Source organism: Piliocolobus tephrosceles, chromosome 1 (genome assembly GCF_002776525.5).
Source record: "Piliocolobus tephrosceles isolate RC106 chromosome 1, ASM277652v3, whole genome shotgun sequence".
Classification (NCBI taxonomy): Eukaryota; Metazoa; Chordata; class Mammalia; order Primates; family Cercopithecidae; genus Piliocolobus; species Piliocolobus tephrosceles.
Window position 1 is genome coordinate 212,722,748 of NC_045434.1, and position 17,314 is coordinate 212,740,061.

At 51.9% G+C, this 17,314-nt stretch overlaps 1 long non-coding RNA gene across 1 annotated transcript in view; it reads left to right on the top strand.

Annotated features, from left to right (window-relative positions):
• Window positions 1-2,184: 2,184 nt before the first annotated feature.
• The window catches only part of LOC113219762, a 33,826-nt gene continuing 18,696 nt past the window's right edge, over window positions 2,185-17,314 (top strand). The window contains exon 1 of the long non-coding RNA XR_003306750.1: window positions 2,185-2,570. This is a non-coding gene — a long non-coding RNA (uncharacterized LOC113219762). The remainder of the gene's footprint in view (window positions 2,571-17,314) is intronic.

Below are 17,314 nucleotides of genomic sequence, written 5' to 3' on the forward strand. Positions count from 1 at the left end.
ACTTGGGGGTGCAGGGAGGGGTTGGGAGATGCTGGCATATTGCCCGAGGCCATGTAGTAAGTCAACGTTGGAACCCACTTTTGTCTGATCACAAAAGCAGACCTTGGCCAGGCATAGTGGTTCACATCTGTAATCCCAGCACTTTGGGAGACCGAGGTGGGTGGATCACCTGAGGTCAGGAGTTTGAGAACAGCCTGACTAATTTGGTGAAACCCCGTCTCTACAAAAATTAGCTGGGTATGGTGGTGGGTGCCTGTAATCCCAGCTTTTCGGGAGGCTGAGGCAGGAGAATCACTTGAACCCGGGACATGGAGGTTACAGCGAGCCAAGATCGGGCCGTTGCACTCCAGCCTGGGCAGCAAATCGAAACTGTGTCTCAAAAAAAAAAAAAAAAAAAAAAAAAGCAGACCTCTCCCTTGCCATAGCCTGCTTCTAGGACCCATCTGCCTCCTTTTATGCCTCTGAGTCTTTGAGGATCTGAGAAGCCCTTCACCTACCTGCCCCATGGTGACAGGCACCCTGGACTGAGAGTGTGCATGCAATTGCCCCGCAGCAACAGGTGTAGGAAAAGTAGGCCTGACCTGCAGCCATCCACCTGCACCTGGACGTTCTCACCTGCTGGCTGGCTCACTGCTTCTCTAGGACTGTCCCAGAATCCCGGAGGAGTTTGGAAAACATGGGCTCATCACAGACACCTGTGAGAATGGGTTCACCGCCCCTCCTCTGTGAGAATGGGGGAAGGTCACCCCTGGCCTCCTCTCAGGCCCCCAAGAGTGCCCAAATGTGATTATGCACCTGGGTAGCATTCGCTTCCCTGTCATCCTCCTAAAGAATCGCCTTCTCCCAGTGCAGGAGGAGTGAGTCTCCCGTTCTCACCCGGGGAGCCGTTGCCTCGTGAGTCCAAGGAGAATCAGCTCTTTCTTTTTGCGCAGGTGGAGATCTCGGGGGACCAGTTTGGAGTCCTGCAAACCGTGAGTGTGCGAGGAGGGCTTGTTTCTGATGAAACCATTTCTGTCCCGTAACAACCCTGAGGGCAGAAATCCTACAAAGGGCGCAGAGAGATCTGCTGTCCGCTTGATACCGGGGTGCGGTGGTCCTGGGGGCAGTTTGTCCTGGAAGGGCCCTGGGGCGCACTGGCTGGGATCTATAATGGTTGGGACAGGAGGGTGGGTGGGGAGCCCCTTCTCCATGGCGGCGGGAGGTCTTCAGCGCTGCCCCTGCCAGCGCCTCCCTGCCTACCCCAAGGGCGCCCCACCGCGCGCCCAGAGCAGCGTGGAAACTGTGGGAAATGAAGGGAGCGTGCCTGGGGGCTGCCCTATGCTCCCCGCGGCAGCTCCGCGCTCAGGACTTTGCGTCTCCGGGAACCTTTAAGGCCGGTGCTGGGGGCTGAGCCCCGGCCCCTCATCTGAGCCAAGCCCTGCCCCACGCAAGGTCCCCAGCCTGGCGCACCCGGCTCCCCAGCGCCGCGCGCCGGCCGTGTCCCTTCCCACCCCAGCCCCCCGGGACCCGAGAGCCGTGCAGGGCCGTGCCCCGAGACACGCCGAGCCAAGTCACCCCTGCAGCCCGCGGCGCCGGAACTTGGGGGCGCGGTGAGTGGGGGCAGGGCGCCGGGCCGGCGGGCGGTGGCCGTGGCTGGGTGCCGGTTCCTGGCTTTAGAAGTCCTTTCGCATCTTGTTGAATCCGGGGCTGCATTGGCCCTCCGAGCTCTCCTGACTGGCAACGTCGCAGAGACGACAGGTCCAGAGCCGGGACATTTCCCACACCCGCGTTCAGGACGTGGGTTTCTTCCCTCTTCCAGGGGAGAGGCCCTCGGACTGGGCGTCGCGGCGAGCCCCCTGTGGTTTTTGTTTGCTTTTTTACCGCCCCCCCCAACCCCGCCCCGGCTCCACCCGGGCCTTGGTCCCACCGCGAAGGAGCGAGGAGTCCCCGGAAGGGTTGCGATGGCCAGGGAGTCCGGGACCTCGGCTCCGGGTAGGCGCGCCCCGGGACCCAGCAGCAGCGTGGGCGAGGGGCGCTGCGCAAACTAAGTGCTCTTGCTGGGGAAACGCCAGCCCAGGCGGGCGGCAGCGGTGAAGGGGATGCGGACCAGGACCCCGTGCCCGGCGGGACTGGCCACGCAGCGGTCCCCGCGCCGCCCCCCTGCGGTGCGCACCGCATCTGCGCCCTAGGCCGAGGCCAGGCTCGGACCCCTCCCCCGCACCGACGTGATTCGGATCGCGCGGTGCTGGCGCCGCCCTCATGCGCTCCGCCTGGCCCCTACCTGGTCCCCTTTCCTTTTCAGGTGGAGGAGATGCTGCCGTCCCGTCGGTCTGGGACGAGCCCAGCTCCCCGGATCCCGGGCTGGAGAGACGCGTCGCGGCCCCGGGGCCTGGTGGCACGGGCAGGAAGGAGGACCCGGCGGCGGGCTCTGCCTGGGCTTGCCTGGGCTTGTTCTAAGCCGGGCTGCTTCTTGGTGACCGCTCAGATCGGGGGCATTTGGAGATTTTGCGGGAGTCCTGCAGCCAAGCTCCGGGGCAGGAGAGGCCTGGAAACCTGCACTACCTGCTCGCCCCGTCCCAGCGTGCACTCAGGTAAACGCTTGTGTTTCTCAGTCCGTGCGAAAGTTTGCAAAGAAGGAGGCGGGAACTAGACCAACAACTTTAATAATCATAGTCATAATAATGAAAACCCTGTTCAATTGTGTAGCCTCCATAAGGGGAAGACTTTCCAAGAAGCAACAAAATGTTCTTTGATTTCATAATCTCTGGGGAGAAAGGATTCCTTTTTGGGGGTTTTGCTCGGCTACTTCTTTCTTCCCTCCTCGATCTCCAGTGGGGTGCTAGGAAGGCCGACTGGTCCACGGGTGGAAAATGGGGACCCTGGCTCTTCTGCACTTCTGGCCACGGTGGGATTGCAGCAAATGCTCAACCTCCCCAGTTCGTCTCCTCAACTGGAAAGTGGAAGGATTGATACTAGCCACCCACGGCTGTAAAAAACTCGCAAGAAAGGTAAAGGAAAAGTGCTTCTGTCACTAAAGTAGCGTTGTCTAAGAGGTCAAGGCTTTGGAGGACTTGCTCTAGAAGAGAACGGGAGAGGGGCTTTCAGCCAACCTAGCCCCGAGGTGAACGCGCGCGCCCCCTGCTGGCTGGAGCCCTGTCCAGCCTGGGAGCCGCCAGTGGGGAAGGAGACTGCGGGGAGGTGGTCCCTGGAGTTCCCTGCTCCTAGCCTGCAGCAGCAGGTGCCAGTGCTCCTGAGGTCCCCTCTGTCAGGTTAGGTGGATGGGGCCTGTAGTACCGACAGGGCACATGCTTCAGCGCCTGTTTCTGTGTCAGGTGGAAGACAGGAGCTAGGCTCTGCAGAAGGTTCCAGAGCCTGGGCCTTCCTGTTGCATCCACACTAGGCTCCTGGAGCCCAGGGGCGGCTGGGCTCTCTGCCTACGTGCATGTGAAACTCTAGCAGATACCAGCTCACGTTAAGGGGGCAAAACGGCCCACTGCAGTTATGTTAGCCAGTTCTGCCTCTGCCCAGTTCTGAGATATCTTTGGGACAAATGGCCACTCCCCTGAGTCCCTGTATTTTCCTGCATAAGCCACAAATGCTGTGCAGTCACAGCTGAGGAAGAGGGGAGGTGCCTGTACTTGCCAACATTTCCCTTGAAGGACTATCCAGGAGCAGAGGGAAAAACTGGAGGCAGCATCAGTTGGTATCCTGAGCCCAGTGGCATCTACTGCCACATGGGTTAGGGGCCTGTCTCCTGAGCTTCCCCAAGCTGGCCAAGACTGTCCAGGACTGCCCTGCTCTCCCCTCCCAATCTAGCTTTCTCTTGGGCCTCCAGGATCCCTTGGCTAGCTGGCATGGTGGCATGAGGATGGCACTTTTACACCCCACCCCTGCCCTTGGCACGCATCGCAAATCAATAGTGCTAAACCTAGACAGGCCCCCAGTTCTTTCTGATCATAGCATCCATGCAGTGCTTCCCATTGATTGTGTCACCCAATTGCCACCCCAGCCCTACACCTGCCCTTGTAACTGGTCCCTGGGCTGGGGGGTGTAGGAGGACGCAAGGATGAACAAGATGCTGCCCTTGGTTATAGGACACACTGCCTCTGGCTAGAGGTGATCAGATCTATGCATAAGAAAATAACTAGGCAGGACTCATTCATTCATGCGACAAATATTTACAGAGTCCTTGCTGTATGCAATGAGTCATTGAGGAGAAACCTACAGAAGGATGAGGGGGATGGCTCTTCAGGCAGAAGGGTTAGTAAGTGCAAAGGCCCTGTGTTTGGTGCATTGTAGAAATTGCAAGAAAGCCGGTGAGACTGAAGATCAACTCATGTGATACTCGGTAATGAATATCACATGAAAACAAGGAAGTTTTCTTGTCTAGCCCTGAAATTTGCCTTGGTTGGCAGATCCTTCCTTCCCAGACAGCACAAATCAGTACTGCAGCTACAGCTGTCTGTCTGACGTATTTGTGAGAATGAACTGTTTAGTGCAGGCTCTGGGAGGCAGTGCCATGCAGGTCACTGATATACCTGGTGCCAATCATTTTTCTCCATTCGTAAGGTACCTCAGGACCCCACTGGGGCCCCAGTGTTCCAGTAAGGATATGGGTTTTGAGTTAAGGACCCGCCTTCTAGCTCCGTCTCTGTCACTAGCTGTGCTAATTTGGAAATAGGACTTCCTTTCCTGGCTTTGGTTCCTCATCTATAAAAATTGCCCTTATGTTAGGACCTACTTGGTAGAGGCATGGGATAAAATGATTAGATAAGGTGCTTAAACCAGGGAGCAGGGTGCTGTGGCAACCATTAGGTACCATCAGTGATAAAGCCCTTTGCTTTCATGGATATTTTATATGTTCACTAAATCAGAACTTTCCTCTATGCTCATGTAGTCTAGTGAGGTCTGCGGAGTTTCTTGTTTGGTTTTTGCATTGCAAATATTGCTCTCTTCCCCTCCCTAAAAAACCCACCCCTTTTTTTTTTTTTTTTTTTGAGACAAGGTCTCACTCTGTCACCCAGGCTGGAGTACAGTGGCACAACCATAGCGCACTGTAACCTGGAACTCCTGAGCTCAAGCGATCCTCCCACCTCAGCATCCTGAGTAGCTAGCACTATGGGCATGTGTCACCACGCCCAGCTAATTTTCAAATTTTCTGTTAAGATGGGGTCTTACCATGTTTCCCAGGTTGGTCTCAACCTCCTGGGCTCAAGTGATCCTCCCATCCCAGCCTCCCAAAGTGCTGGGATTACAGGTGTGAGCCACTATGCCCAGCCTACATTTTTTTTTCATTAACTAGTATTGCAAATATTTAAATAGAGTAAAATGCCTTGAGTTGATGCCAAAAGGAAAAATAAGGGTCTATAAGGGGATCCATTCTGACTGAGGCATGACACGGTTGGAGTACACCCTCTCCTGTGTCCCTGGCTGTGGGTTACTGCACCTGGGGCAGGCAGTGGCAGCTGGGGAAAGCTTGACAGAAACTCCTGCCTCTCCCACTCACAGAGCTTTTGACCCACCAGGCTCACCCCAGGGCCCTGCTCTGACCTCTGTGGCACCAGGTGGCTCTTACTCTGTACTGTCATTAGGGGCCCTCAGCCATCCCACCTCACCCCGCACGGTCCCAGCAGCTCCTGCCCGATTCCCATGCCTCCTCTGGACAGAGTTCACCCTCCTCTTGCCAGATCAGTAACTCCTTATGAGGAAAGTGTTTTCCATACTCAGTCGATAGGACAGTGGGGACAGCAAGGGAGGGTCCACCAGAGGAGACAGAACTGGCTTGACAGTGGTGGGGGTTGGGGGTGTCTGTTGACTTGTTGAACCACATTGATTCCTAATCCTGGCATTAGACATCCTCGAAGGCTGTCACCTCATCTCAAAACAAGATTAATTAAAATGGACTTGAATTGAAAGTGGATAAGACTACTGTCGCTATCACCCCGTTACTCTGCAATCCACCACTAGTGAGGGGTGAAGTGAGTTTAAAATCCTGGGCCACATGGTCAACACTGATCAGTCCTTGTCCATGATCACCACAAGGAGAGTGGTGGTGAACTGGCTTCCCAAACCCCAAAGCAAATAGAAAGCCCTCGCCTCCACGGCTGGGTGCGGTGACTCACACCTGTAATCCCAGCACTTTGGGGTGCTGAGGCGGGTGGATCACTTGAGGCCAGGAGTTCGAGACCAGCCTGGACAACGTAGTGAAACCCCTGTCTCTAGTAAAAATACAAAAATTAGCTAGGCATTGTAGTGCGCGCCTGTAATCCCAGCTACTCGGGAGGCTGAGGCAGAAGAATCTCTTGAACCCGGAGGCAGAGGTTGCAGTGAGCAGAGATCATGCCACTGCACTCCAGCCTGGATGACAGAGCGAGACCGTGTCTGAAAGAAAAACACAAAAAGAAGTCCCTCACCTCCAGCCTGAAAGACAGAGAAATAGTTCTTGATAATTTGCTGAGAAAAAAAACATTGTTGAATTTGTCACAACCTGGCCACCACCAGCCACCCCCTGCCCTGGACACCCAGCCTCATAGTGCTGGGTGGGAGGTAGGGAGACCCTGCTGGCGTTGGAGGACAGCTGCGGTGGCCTTTTAGGGAGAAGGTGAGACAGGCCCAAAGTAATACAATTGAGCCTGCTTACCTGGGGGTTCTACATCGGCTGATTCAGCCAGCCTAGGGTCCAAAATGTTCGAGAAAGCAAAAATAAATAATAATAAGACAATAAAAAATAATATAAATGGGCCAGCTGTGGTGGCTAATGCCTCTAATCCCAGCACTTTGGAGGCCAAGACTGGAGGATTGCTTGAGCTCAGGAGTTGGAGTCCAGTCTGAGCAACATAGCAAGACCCTGTCTATTAAAAAAAAAAAATAGTACAAATTTAAAAACCATGCAGTGTAATAACTATTTACATGGCATTTACGTGGTATTAGATATTACAAGTACTCTAGAAATGATTTAAAGCATGTGGAAAGGCCAAGAGCAGTAGCTCACGCCTGTAATCCCAGCACTTTGAGAGGCCAAGATGGGTGGATCACCTGAGGTCAGGAGTTGAAGACCAGCCTGACCAACATGGTGAAACCCCATCTCTACTAAAAATGCAAAAACCAGGTGTGGTGGCAGGTGCCTGTAATCCCAGCTACTCGGGAGGCTTAGGCGGGAGAATCACTTGAATCCGGGAGGCGGAGGTTGCAGTGAGCTGAGATCGCGCTATTGCACTCCAGCCTGGGTGACAAGAGCAAAACCGCATCTCAAAATAAATAAATATGGTGGCCCCTGCCTGTAATCCCAGCTACTCAGGAAGCTGAGGCAGGAGAATCGCCTGAACCCCGTAGGTAGAGGTTGCAGTGAGCTGAGATTGCACCACTGGAAGTAACAGAGTAAGATGTATGAGGAGGATGTGTGTAGGTTATATACAAATACCACACAATTGTATAAAAGGGGTTTGAGCATCCTCAGATTTTGGTATCCACAGGGGTCCTGGGACCAATGCCCCTGGGACATGGAGAGACAACTGTATTTCAGACCAGGTATAATTCTCGTTTGGCCCCTTCCCTTTTGGTCTCAGGCATAACACTTTGCCCGCTGTCCCACAGCTCTGAGCCTACACTGTGGGGTCTGGTAACGCTCCAGAACTCCTCAACTTTGACACCTAACAAGGACTGTCCTTTCCCTTCAAATGCTGTTGAACCCTAAAACACTTCAAAACTTTCGTTCCCCTAGAGCCACTTATAAGCCACATCATTCCACACTGAATTTTTTAAAAACCAGCCAAGACTTCCCTGCTTCTCATTCTCTCCCCTTCGTAAAGGATCAAACCTTCTCCAAATGCTGCCAGATACACATGCTTTGATGGCACACACGGCACTCATTATGATCGTTTAAGTGAATTATTTCCAGTTAAGCCCAATTACCATACAAGAGGCTCACACTTGCGCTTGTCCTTAAATGTGTGTCAAATTAACTTTGTTAGAGGTTGTTTTTAAGGCAGTGGAGAAATATAAAGAACACTGTCGGGGAGTTAGTTGGTCCTTGTTTTTTTTTTTTTTTTTTTTTTTTTTGAGACAGGGTCTCCCTCTTTTGCCCAGACTGGAGTGCCGTGGTGCGATCTCGGCTCACTGCAGCCTTGACCTCCCCTGGCTCAAGTGATCCAAGTAGCTGGGACTTTACATGTGCACCAAACCCAACTAATTTTTTTAATTTTTCGTAGGGACAGTGTCTCATTATGTTGCCCAGGCTGGTCCTCATTTTACCCCTTCATTATCTCAGTGGTGCATGACCAGAATATAACACCTGTCAATCCATTTTCTTTTTTTTTTAATACAAAAATAAAATAATTTTAGGCCAGGTGCTGTGGGGCTTACATCTGTAATCCCAGAACTTTGGGAGGCCAACACGGGTGAATCACTTCAGATCAGAAGTTCCAAACCAGCCTGGGCAACATGGTGAAACCGTGTCTCTATTAAAAATATAAAAATTAACCAGGCGTGGTGACATGCACCTGTGATCCCAGCTATTCAGGAGGCTGAGGTAGGAGAATCACCTGAACCCAGGAGGCAGAGGTTGCAGTGAACCGAGACCACACCACTGCACTCCAGCTGGGGCGACAGAGTGAGATTTTGTCTAAAAAAAAAAATTTTTTTTTTCTTTTTCTTTTTTTTTAACAGGTGGCATCTCACTCTGTCACCCAGGCTGGTCTCAAGTTCCTGGCCTTAAGCAGTCCTCCTGCCTCAGCTCAATCCATTTCCTTATCCTAAAATAAATCATTCCTGTCCTGCCTACCTCCCAGCGTCGCTAGGAGGATCACACAAGATTGGTTCTTATTCCCAAATCCTCCCTGATACCTCTCATGTTCAAAGTTCTGTCCTCCAGGTACAGTAGCTAGACAGCTCATTACCACCCCGATGGTCTTTACAGTCTGGTCAGGACAACGAAGGTAAATAACTAATGCACAAACAGCCAACATTGATTGAACACTCGCAGTATGCCCAGCCCTTACTGTAAAGTGCTAATAAGCAGTTTACACATATTACCTTATTTCATCCCTATACCAGCCCTGTGAGGTGACTGCTATTGTTCCCATGCTTACGCATAGGAAACTGAGGCCTACAGGGTTATGTTGATGTATACGTGTGTGATCATGGTAGAGCCTGGCTTGAACATGTGTAGTATGACCCAGAGTCTGTGGACGTGATCACTCTGCTTCTGTCAAGGTGCAGGGTGACAGGCACGGGAACCACAAACCGCACACTTGTCCGGGACTGTTGTCAGAGCCACATCTTCATTATCATCATCAGATTTGTTTTCTATTGCTGCGTAACAGAGTACTACAAAGTAGCTTAGGAAACACACATTTATTATCGCACAGTTTCTGTGGGTCAGGAGTCTGGGCACAGTTTAGCTGGGTCCTGTGTAAGGCTGCCATGAAGGTCTGAGCCAGGGCTGGGGTCTCATCTGGTGCCTCAGCTGGGGAAAGGTCCTCTTCCAAGCTCACTCAGGTTGTTGGTGGAATTCATCTCTTTGCAGTTGGATGACCAGGGTCCTTGTCTTCTTGCTGGCTGTTGACTGGCACTGCTCTCAGCTCCTAGAGTCCACCCGCAGGCCTTTGCCGTGTGGCCCCCTCCCTAGGCTCTCCCATAGCATGGCAACTTGCTTCTTTAAAGCCAGTGAGGGAAAGCGTCTTCAGCACGAGCCTGCTAGCAGGAGAGGGAATCCTATATAATGCAGTGCAATCCTCTGCCATCCATGCCATATTCTGTTGGCTAGAAGCCAGTCACAGGTCTTGCCCATACTAAAGGAGGGGGTCACACAAAGGTATGAACACCATGAGGCAGTGGCCATAGGGGCCACCTTATCATTTGTCTCCCACAATTTCTAACTTCATTTGTGCTTGTCCTTAAATATATGTCAAATGAACTTTGTTAGAAATTGTATGTAAGTCGGTGGAGAAATAGAAAGAACATTGGGACTGACAGTGTTCCTGATGGTTTCTTGTCATGTCAACAACTTACAAGAACGTTTAGGATGCCAGCAGCATGTCTGACATGTTTTCTATTCCCTCCTGGATTTCGTGGACCTGCCCTCTGGGGAGTTAATACAGTCAGGGTCGCTCCTATGGTTAAATGGTCCCCTGGAGTTTACGGAAGAGGAACTGAGCCACGGGATCTTGAGACAGAGCAACAAGGGAAGAGAGAGCCCAGTGTTGAATTTAGGCATTTGGTAAAAACTTTAAAATTCATCCACTTATTTACTGATTCCTCAATTCGTCTGCGCATGTGTTCATACGTCCGGCACGCTTCAGTGACTTCCTTCTGTATGGTGTGTTCAGTACTGTGCTGGTGTTGACACAAATGTGGCTGTGTCCCCACCGTGTCCAGGGCAGAGTTAACAGATAGGACAGGTGGGACACCTCTGCCTGAGACATTGTGGTTGGCTTCATTCCCTTTGGGCGTGGGGACCATCCTGGAGTCCACTGCAGGCACAAGCAGGCAAAGGGAAGAGCAGGTAGGAGTGCAGACGTGCAGAGGGCAGGTGTGGGGCAACCCCAAGGGGCTTGGTCGTGCCTCAGGGCAGGTAGGGAGCCAGAAACAGTGGCCGCTGCACCCTCCTGCCTCCCCACTTCATTAGGAGAATGGGAGGGAGTGGAATGCCACCTCTTGAAGCGGCTTGTCCTTGGGGCACAAGATACCTCTGGACAGGAGCCTAAAAACCAGACAGATTCCTGGGAAACCTTCAATGTTTTATTTGTATTTTATTTTATTATTTTTTTGAGACAGAGTCTCACTGCAATGCCCAGGCTGGAGCATGATGGCACAATCTCAGCCCACTGCAACTTCCACTTCCCAGGTTCAAGCGATTCTCTGGCCTCAGCCTCCCAAGTAGCCTGGCTAATTTTTGTATTTTTAGTAGAGATGGGGTTTCACCATATTGGCCAGGCTGGTCTTGAACTCCTGACCTCAAGTGATCCACCTGCCTCAGCCTCCCAAAGTGTTGGGATTCCAGGCGTAAGCCACTGCACCCAGCATGTCTTTTAGACAGCTAAAGATTCATCCCGCCTTGGTGCAGTGCCTCATGCCTGTAATCCCAGCACTTTGGGAGGCTGAGGAGGGAGGATTGCTTGAGCCCAGGAGTTCAAGACTAGCCTGGGCAACGTGGTGAAACACTGTCTCTACAAAAAATAAAAATAAAAAAGATGAGGCAAGAGGATCACTTGAGCCCAGGAGGTTGAGGCTGCAATGAGCCATGATTGTGCCACTGCACTCCCTCCTGGGTGACAGAGCGAGACCCTGCTTCAAAAAAAAAAAGGCCCAGCGCGGTGGCTCAGGCCTGTAATCCCAGCACTTTGGGAGGCCAAGGGGGGGGGGGTGGATCATGAGGTCAGGAGATCGAGACCATCCTGGCTAACACGGTGAAACTCCATCTGTGCTAAAAATACAAAAAATTAGCTGGGCATGGTGGCAAGCGGCTATAGTCCCAGCTACTCACGAGGCTGAGGCAGGAGAATGGCGTGAACCCAGGAGGCAGAGCTTTCAGTGGGCCGAGATTGCGCCACTGCACTCTAGCCTGGGCCACAGAGCAAGACTCCGTCTCAAAAAAAAAAAAAAAAAAAATTCCTCCCTATACCAGAACTTTTCAGTTGTATTGTTTTGGGTTGAAAATCTTTCTAGAATATAACTCATGCTTCCCTCTTCTCAAAACAGAATAAACCCAATTTTACCTTTTCTTGCTAAGCTTAATGGTGACTTTGAACATGTATTGCTGTGTCCGTGTGGAGCAACCTCCTGGAGACCCTGGCCTCAGGTCGCGGGGCTTTCTTAAGTGTCACGAATGTGTTTTACATAATTTCCATTTCTTCCCTTGTTCTTTTTCTCTCACTTGCCTTTCCTTGTTCTTGCCAGTGAATCTGATTTCAGCAAACCTTTCCTTGCCTTCCGAGCTGCTGCTTCTAAATTACTGTGGGGTCAGGAACCCTCATTCCTACTTAGGTTAAGATTTTGAAATAAGACCATCTTGGATGATCTGGGTGAGCCCTAAGACAGGGGTCCTTAGAAACAGAGGCAGAAGGAAATTTAAGACAGTCAGAAGAGGAGAAGACACAGACACACAGAGAAGGCCACTGAAAGAGGCAGAGACTGGAGTGATGCAGCCACCAGCCCAGGAATTCTGGGACAGCCACCAAAGCTACAGAGACAAGGGAGGTTTCTTCAGGCCAGGCATGGTGGCTTACACATGTAATCCCAGCACTTTGGGAGGCCGAGGTAGGTGGATCACCTGAGGTCAGGAGTTTGAGACCAGCCTGGCCAACATGGTGAAACCCCCATCTCTGTTAAAAATACAAAAATTAGCCGGGCATGGTGGTGCGCACCTGTAATCCCAGCTACTCAGGAGGCTGGGGCAGAACTGCTTGAACCTGGGAGGCAGAGATTGCAAGGAGCCAAGATCATGCCACTGCACTCTGGCCTGGGCGACAGATTGAGACTGTCTCTCAAAAAAAAAAAAAAAAGAAAAGAAAAGAAAAGAAAAAGAAAAAAAAATGAGTTAATACAGTGGAGTTCAAGGGCAAGCTGGGCCTCACCCCAATGTCAGAATGAGGGGGCAGAGGTCATTTGGAAACAAAGTATTGCTGTGATTCATCACTTTCCTTTAGCTTAGCTTTAGTTGTGCTATTTACTTGATACTGAATTTCAGCTGTGAAGTTGGGAGTGGGGAGAGTGTTTATCCAAGAAGAGTACTGATTAACAGAATATGTGATATTAACAGAGCACCACATTGAGGGTGACAGTATGTTCTGAGGAGGGACAGGAACTTGGGTGCAGGAGTTTGAGCTGCTCAGAGACTTTCGTTTTTTTTAAGACAGGGTCTTGCTTTGTTGCTTAGGCTGGAGTGCAGTGGGGGGATCACGGCTCACTATAGCCTTGACTTCCCAGACTCAAGCCATCCTCCTACTTCAGCCTCCCAAGTAGCTGGAGCTATAGGCATGCGCCACCATGCCTGGCTAATTTTTTTTTTTTCTTTTTTTTGGTAGAGATGGGTTTCACCATGTTGCCCAGGCTGGTCTTGAACTCCTGGGCTCAAGCGATCCGCTCACCTCCGCCTCTCAACGTGCTTGGATTAGAGCCACCATGGCCGGCCTAGGGGCTGCTTTCCTACCCTGCCTCTCTGTCACAACCCCATTGCAGTTGTGAATGAGCTCATTCATGACTCCAGGAGTATAATAATTTCCTGTGGCTGCTCGATGGCTTAAATTACTCTCTCACAGTTTTGGAGGCCAGAAATCTGAAATCCAGCAGGGCCGTACTCCCATTGGAGGCGCTAGGGAAGAAGCCTCCCTCATCTCTTTTTAGCTTTGGTGACTGCCCCAGCATTCCTGCGCTGATGGCTGCATCACTCCCGTCTCTGCCTCTGTCTTTCAGTGGCCTTCTCTGTGTGTCTTCGCCTCTTCTGACTGTCTTAAATTTCCTTCTGCCTCTGTTTCTAAGGACACCCGTCTTAGGGCTCATGCAGATCATCCAAGATGGTCTCATCTCAAAATCTCAATCAGCTCTGCAAAGACCCACACGCTCTGGTTGCAGGGATTTGACGTGGCTCTCTCTCCAGGGTGTTTTTCAGCCCACTGCAATGAGTGACGCAGTGAAAGGGTCAAGAACAGTGCCTGACGCATAGTGGGGCCGCTGTTGATATTGCTATTGCTGCTGTTTTTGGATTACTTCTCATCCTTTCATTCATTCACTGGGTATCCAGGTATCGGCCCTGGCTCTCCATCATGCTAGGTGCCAAGGGGGATAACGTGAAGTGAGGCAGCGACCCACAACGGGATGATGCCCCATGTTTCTGGATATCTGAGGTCCCACAGTATGGTGGACTCTCCTGGCTGAGCCTACAAACCTGCCACATTTATGGTATTGTGACTTTGGGCCATGGCATCCCTAGGTGCAAGCAGTCAGCTTGCCAAATAATCTTGTGAAAAGTCCAAATCATTGTCAACTTATGAATTAGGTGTACTTGGTCGGGCATGGTGGCTCACACCTGTAATCTCAGCACTTTGAGAGGCCGAGGTGGGTGGATCACCTGAGGTCAGGAGTTCGAGACCAGCCTGACCAACATGGTGAAACCCCATCTCTACTAAAAATACAAAAAATTAGCCGCACGTGGTGGTGGGTGCCTGTAATCCCAGCTACTAGGGAGGCTGAGGCAGGAGAATCACTTGAACCCAGGAGGTGGAGATTGCTGTGAGCTGAGATCGTGCAACTGCACTCCAGCCTGGGTGACACAGCGAGTCTCACTTTCAAAAAAAAAAAATAGGTGTACTCAAAGATGGTCTGAAATGGAAGTGTGACTCCTTGCAGTTACAGTTTTGTTTTAGTTATTTTTATTTATTTATTTTTTTTGAGACGGAGTCTCACACTGTCACCTGGGCTGGAGTGCAATGGCACAATATCGGCTCAGTGCAACCTCCGCTTCCTGGGTACAAGCGATTCTCCTGCCTCAACCTCCTGAGTAGCTGGGACTACAGGCGCCTGCCACCACACCTGGGAAACTTTTTGTATTTTTAGCAGAGATAGGGTTTCACTATGTTGGCCAGGCTGGTCTGGAACTCCTGACCTCATGATCCTGCCTCCTTGGCCTCCCAAAGTACTGGGATCACAGGTGTGATGCCCGGCCCAGTTACAGTTGTTTTTGTTTTTTGAGATGGAGTCTCACTCTGTCGCCCAGGCTCGAGTGCAGTGGCGTGATCTTGGCTCACGGCAACCTCCGCCTCCAGGTTCATGCCATTCTCCTGCCTCAGCCTCCTGAGTAGCTGGGACTATAGGCGCCCATCATCACACCCGGCTAATTTTTTGTATTTTTAGTGGAGACAGGGTTTCATTGTGTTAGCCAGGATGGTCTTGATCTCCTGACCTTGTGACCCGCCCGCCTTGGCCTCCCAAAGTGCTGGGATTACAGGCGTGAGTCACCGTGCTCGGCCCCAGTTAACAGTTTTTAAAACACTTTCCCATCTGCTGCCTTACCTGTGTTTTCCGTGCTGATGACAGACTAAACACCTGAGGCTCAGCCTGATCATTAAGCTCTCGAAGGACTGGAAAGTGTGGTCCGCTGACTGAGCGTGGGCTGGCCGGCAGCGCTGTCTTTTTTTGCCCACTCCTCCTCCTGTGCTTTCTCAACAGACCTTTTCTGGCACTCACTACATCCTGTCTGCTGGGCTAGGTGCTGGGAGAAGGAATAGAAAGCTGACACTCAGTTTGGTGAGAGGGAGGTACAAGCGAGTTGGCCACCATGGTGCAGGGAGACGTGTCATGCTTGGGGTGGCCACTGGGAGCCCATAGCTGAGTGAGGGGGGTTGTGGGGCACTTAACCAAGGCCTGAAGGATGAGTAAGAGTTGCTTGGTGAAGCTGGAACGGTGGGGCCTCAAGGCAGAGGCCAGGGGGGCATACAGCCAGCATCTGAGTGAGGAGGGCCCTGGTCTGTGAGCTCAGGGACACTTCCCCTTCTGCTGCCTGCCTCCACCCAGTCTCCTTCAGTGAGCTGGTTTGTGGCTGAAATTCAACCATTAGAGCTTCATTCTTTTGGCTTAAGCCAGATAGAAAATGTATTCCAGTCCTGGCATGGTGGCTCACGCCTTTAATCCCAGTACTTTGGGAGGTTGAGGCAGGCGGATCACCTGAGGTCAGGAGTTTAAGACCAGCCTGGCCAACATGGTGAAACCCTGTTTCTGCAAAAATACAAAAATTAGCCATGCATGGTGGTGCACACCTGTAATCCCAGCTACTTGGGAGGCTGGGGCAGGAGAATCGCTTGAACCTGGGAGGCAGAGGTTGCAGTGAGCCGAGATCATGTCAACTGTGATCCAACAACAGGACTGAGGGTGCCCGGGACAAGAAGCAGCTCTGTGTCTGGCTCAGGGTTTGTAAATACACCAATCAGCACTCTGTCAAAACGGACCAATCAGCTCTTTGTAAAATAGACCAATCTGCTCTCTGTAAAATGGACCAATCAGCAGGACGTGGGTGGGGCCAGATAAGGAAATAAAGGCAGGCTGCCAGCGGCAGCTAGCTGTAACCTGCTCGTGGGCCCTTTCACAGTGTGGAAGGTTTGTTCTTTCGCTCTTTGGGTCCACGCTGCCATTATGAGCTGTAACACTCACCACGAAGGTCTGCAGCTTCACTTCTGAAGCCAGCGAGACCACGAACCCACCAGGAGGAAGCTCCAGACACATCTGAACGTCTGAAGGAACAAACTCTGGACACACCATCTTTAAGAACTGTAGGCCGGGCGCGGTGGCTCAAGCCTGTAATCCCAGCACTTTGGGAGGCCGAGACGGGCGGATCACGAGGTCAGGAGATCGAGACCATCCTGGCTAACACGGTGAAACCCCGTCTCTACTAAAAACTACAAAAAACTAGCCGGGCGAGGTGGCGGCGCCTGTAGTCCCAGCTACTCGGGAGGCTGAGGCAGGAGAATGGCGTAAACCCGGGAGGCGGAGCTTGCAGTGAGCTGAGATCCGGCCACAGCACTCCAGCCTGGGTGACAGAGCGAGACTCCGTCTCAAAAAAAAAAAAAAAAAAGAACTGTAACACTCACTGCGAGGGTCCGTGGCTTCATTCTTGAAATCAGTGAGACCAAGAACCCACCAATTCTGGACATAATTGCATTACAGCCTGGGCAACAAAGCGAGCCTCTGTCGAAAGAAAGAAGGAAAGAGAGAAAGAAAGAAAGAGAATGTATTCCATACTCAAATGCAGAGTCCACTGAAGATGAGTCTCCTACGGCACCAACCCCTTCCACCTCAGGGCATCTGGCATTCACCCAAGGGCAGGTTGTGCCGTGAACCAGGGGTCAGGCAAGGTCCAAAGACACCGAGTCCTTGTAGATGTGGTTGGAAAGCACATCATCTCTATGTGGGGACAGGGGTTGGAAAGCACATCATCTCTATGGAAGGACAGCACTTGGTGGTCCACACATGTTCCTTGGGCCAGCCATGGGCTCTCCCACCACATTCAGACATTGGGTCGTGACGCTGTTTATAACACTCGGTGTTGAGTCCCTTCCCGGTGGATGGAAGGAAGTAGGTTTCCTCCGGGAATGCATGGTTCAGTGCGGTGAATTCGCGTCTGCTTGGCTCCTGTGTCTCTTCCACTGCTTGCTCCGCTCCTGTGCCTCTTCCACTGCCTGCTCCCTTGTATCCCAGATCACCAGTTCACCCCCAGGTCTGGCAGCCTTTACAGAGTACCAGGACCCCGGATGGGGGCTACAGGGAACTGTCCTTCTCCCATGTGACCCAGAGAGGCAGCAAAGAGACTTCTCCATCTAGCCCACTGGAAACACTGCTTTTATTTGCC